Source organism: Athene cunicularia (assembly GCF_003259725.1).
Source record: "Athene cunicularia isolate RWA chromosome 4 unlocalized genomic scaffold, athCun1 chr4_part3, whole genome shotgun sequence".
In the NCBI taxonomy this organism is placed as follows: domain Eukaryota; kingdom Metazoa; phylum Chordata; class Aves; order Strigiformes; family Strigidae; genus Athene; species Athene cunicularia.
Window position 1 is genome coordinate 12,967,148 of NW_020799100.1, and position 4,577 is coordinate 12,971,724.

Below are 4,577 nucleotides of genomic sequence, written 5' to 3' on the forward strand. Positions count from 1 at the left end.
CATGGATAGCTGAAGACAAAACCCCATTAGCTAAGATAGAATTAAAGTTCCAAGTACACATCCTTAACTAAAATGAAAGGATGCTACAGGTCTTGCAACTGTCTCCAATCACGAGTTTTATGAAGCATCAGGCATAGAAGTGAGTTATGTTAGCAGTAGCCAAATATGTCCAGATATGGAGATGCACAGTCAAGACCCAGCAGCCCTTACATTACCCTGGAGAGCCACAATGCCTTAACAGTCAAATCCAGATCACAGCATTTTAACAGTTGTAATTCCACATTTGGTTCTATCATCTCTGAAGACTTTTTCCCTCCATCTGCCCATGTCCCTGCAGCACAGAATAAAAGCACCCAAACAATCTCAGTGACATGCTCCTAAGCCTTCCTATGTTTGAATTGTTTTTCAATTACAAACCCCCAAACCAATGCAAACCCTACATCTGGAATTCCCTGGGTTTCAAATGCCTCATTTGGGATGATTACAATACCCCTGTATCACATCTTATGCCCTCATATTGCTGTTCTGTGCTCTGCGCTTTCTGCTGTAACGTCATGTTAACATAACATTTAGGATGGGAATTTAGCCTTAATTTAATATTGACAGACTGCCATGAAAACCCAAGCTCAACCCCCTTCACCGGGGGCTGTTGCATGCGCCTTGCATCACAGCCTGCTGCCTCAACAGCTCTTAAGCTTTCCCCTTGGTCTTTCAAAGCGTGCAAAATAACCGGGAGATCTGAGAAAAGACATTTCGTTCAGGGAAGCAATTCCCCTCGCATCCCACGGGTGGTGGAAGCAAAACTTCCCCAGTTTTGCCGCCTACAGCGCTCCCATTCTTCCCTCCAGCAGCGAAGCCAAACATGTCCCCCAGCAAAGATGGCTGCTGCCTCCCTGCAGCCCTGCGCCAGGAGGAGCCGTGCCTGCCAACTGGAAGGGAAACCAGGCCGGGCTGGGCAGATACGGCCAAACTGGGGATGCTCAGACAAGCGCACAGCGAGGAGCCGGGAGGATAAAGACACCGCAGGCATCCCAGGTCGCTCTGCCAGACTGCCGGTGGGGTGAGCAGAGGAAGTGAGGCTGCTAGCTGTTAGGGATGTTATTCATCTGCTTTGGAAAACAAACGCTCTATCGGTATTTCCACGGCCGTACTGTCTGCCAGACGGCTCCCTCCTCAACAAGGAGACATTCTCCATGGAAACCTGGGCGGGCGGGATCCTCTGGAAGCCTCCCTCGCAGATGCACAGTCAGGCGTCTCAACACCAGCCAGACGAGCCAGATCCACACCTTCCCTGGCAGGCGGCCGAGAAGATGTCAGCAGGCAGCCTGCCCTCCTGTTGGACCCTTCCTGGGGGTCCAGTCTCCTGCCCCTGAGCACACAGGCTGACCCAACCCAAAGCTCATCACACTGATGCCGTGGCTCTATGTCCCGTGTGGTCCAGAGCCAGGACAGAGCGGGGCCTCACACCGCCCAGCTGGCACGGATGGGTGATCTCCTCCCAACAGCAAGCAGTCGTCCCACTGCACCCTCCAGCCACCCTGCCTTGTGCCGCTCTGCTCACCAGCTGACCCCACTGTATTATGGTGAGAGGTAGCTGGGGGGCCAGCCCACGCACCCCAGCACAGACATGCACCTGGCAAGCAGCAGGAGAAACCTCTGCCTCCTCTTGCCCAGGGGGAGAGACCTCCAAACCTTCTCACCAACCTGTGCTCTGGGACCTCAGGCTGATGTTCAACTCTCAGGCAGCAGCACCTGCCAGATGTGCTCCCCACCCTCTCCACTGCACCCTTCCACCAGGCACTGAGCCTGGCTCTCACCAACCCCTAGTCCCATCCCACCTGGCCTGTGATGCTGCAGAAACCCCATAGGAAACCCTGGGGAGCACAGAAGCTGCAGCACAACTGGACTGACATGCTTGTGTCTGTGTGTCCTAGCAGCTCCTGAAGAGCATCCCTCTGCCAGCAGGTCTCAGCTCTTACCCTCTGATGCTTGTGGCCTGGGTCAATGCTTAAGGGTAATACTACAGAGCAAAGTTGGTGGTTACGTGCTACAGATTGTGCACAGTGGGTCTTTCTGACCCACCTCAGGTTACCCATCCATGCCACAGGCAGATGTTTTCCAACCTCAGAGCACTGTGGGAGCAGTTCCCAGGACTTCAGGTCCATCACAGAGCTGCTGCACAGTAATAGATGGTTACCAGTGTCTCACAGTTACACTGAAAGGGGGCAAGTAAGGTTTCAGAAAGGTCTGCCCTGCTGCAGCTACTGCTCTGCTTTTCCATGAATGACTTAAATGACAGAACAGAGTATGTTTTGAAATCTGCCCATGACACCCAGCACTTTGGAGGTCAGGATGGGAATTTGACATGCTCCCGACAGAGTGGGGAAAGGGCTGAGAGATGATGGGCAGGGCTGTAAGTCATTGGGAGGTAAAAGACTGCACAAACAGACTACAGAAGAAAAGACAGCAGCATTTCTGCCAGAAGGGTCATAAGGGCTAAAGGGGAGCACGAACTGAACATGAGCCAGCATGTCGTTGCCACAAAAAAAGGCAAATACAGTAGGATGTATGAAAGGCCAGCTTATAAAGACACGTGAAGTAATTACACTGTTCTCCTTTCAGCTCATAAAGGCACATCAAATAATTATACTGTTCTCCAGAGAACTAGTTCATTCCCCAAAAGATTTGGACCAACTGAGAGGCCACCAAAGACCAGCAAGACCACCAAAAAGCCTTGGACAAAAGCCTGGAAGAGTGGGGCTAGTCTAGACAAGACAAGTCAGAGGACGTGGTTTTATAACATATAATGGTCACTGCAAAAAAGGTCAAACAGCCTGACCTTGAACTTTGTGCGCAGTAGGAGACACATTCATATTACGAGAGTCAAGTGCACACCAGGAAAAGCTAAAGCGCCCCATGCATATCTGCAAAAGGTGTTACAGGGCAGATGGATGGACCAAGTGAGTCCTCAGCATCCTCTTCAGCTCAGCCTCCACGTTTCTCATCAATCCTGCTGGCACCTCTGTCCCTGCCCTTATTCATTCAGCATTTGTCACCACCTGGGCAAACCACAGCCACCTTGTCCACGAAGCTCTCAGCATGTGGGACGGTCTGACAGAGCAGAACATTTAGAAGGCTTCCCAGCACCATGGAGCCCATCACATTTGTTCTCTACTCTGCAGAGGTCTCCCTCAGAGTCTGGTGCCCCCCCATCTCACTCTCCTCCTAGAGGCACATCTGCAGCACCTCTGATATCTAGGCACCACAGTCACTCCGATATGACAGAAGGGAAACCAGTCACAAAACTCACCTTAATTTGCTTGAAGTGCAAGATACATCCCTGTGACTTGCCTTTCCTAACTTCTACCCACAGGACTACCAATATTTAAAGCAAGTTGAATGTCAGAAGCTTACAAGACACTCCACTGCACATCCTCTGCCCTGGGGAAAGGATGAGAGACCGTGTGAGAAGCGTCGGTTAAGTTCCTCATTGCTGCAAAAACATATGTGGGACAGAAGCTCTTTGACAACTCCCAGGCACATGCCAAGATCCTCGAGAGCTCCCATTCAGAACAGAAGAATGTTAACCAAATTCCCTAGAAACAGACAATTTCAAGTGCCACTTCTGCTGTGGTGCCAATGGCCTCCTGCTGCAATATGGCCTATCCCCATTTACTCCATGGCCTTTAACAAGCCCTTCATGAAGGAGCCAAGCCTGCCTTGGGAAGAACACCAGGGGCAAAGCAGACCTCTCCCTTGCCCACACTCCAGCCTTTCCAGACATTTTTGGTGTTGAATGTCAGCACAGTGTTTGATGTCCAGCTCCAAAAGGAACACTACCCAGCAAGCCTGGCTCATTTCCAACCCCTGTTTAGCATCAGAGGTTCCAAAATTGCAGGAGGTTTCTCAGTGTCACTGAGCTGATGAAGGACGGCCAGTGAGCACTGCAGCAGGGACGGTGCTGGGGTCAGCACCCAATACTGCCAATGCAAGCAGAGGGTGGCCTCTGTGGAGAACCTAAGGACAATTGTGCTTGGAAGAAAGCCTAGGCTCTTTTGGAGTGGGCTACATGCTCACCTTGAGCTGGTCTAGCTTTCCACTGACCTTCCCACTCACGGCTTCCCAGGAGTCCGGTGGAAAGCTGAGGCAGGGCCATGTGGCCGAGCCAGCGGCTGCTGTGTGAGCAGGAGGCTCTGCCGGGACACATCCCTGGCTGTGAGGAGGGCAGTGGCCGCAGCCTCTTGGTGGGCTGCCGGGTTTCCACGTGGCTCAGGGATAGCTGCTGGAAGTAGGCCGTTTAGTGCCATGTTCTAGATAGAAATAATCTGGATTATCTCACCTTATGGCTTCCCTGACCCAGCATGAAGAAACGACGGCAGCTTTCCTCTCCCTCACCTTGCTGCTCGCACAGTTTCAATTTACAAACACTTCCCTGCAGGGGCAGAGGTTAATGAGAACCACTGTCTAAACAGCAAACACAGTGCCCTGGCCTTGGCGCAGATAAACACGCGCTTGCTCCCCAGCCAGAACAACTGCCAGCAAAGGAGGAGAGCCTGACCCAGCCTGCGGGATCAAAG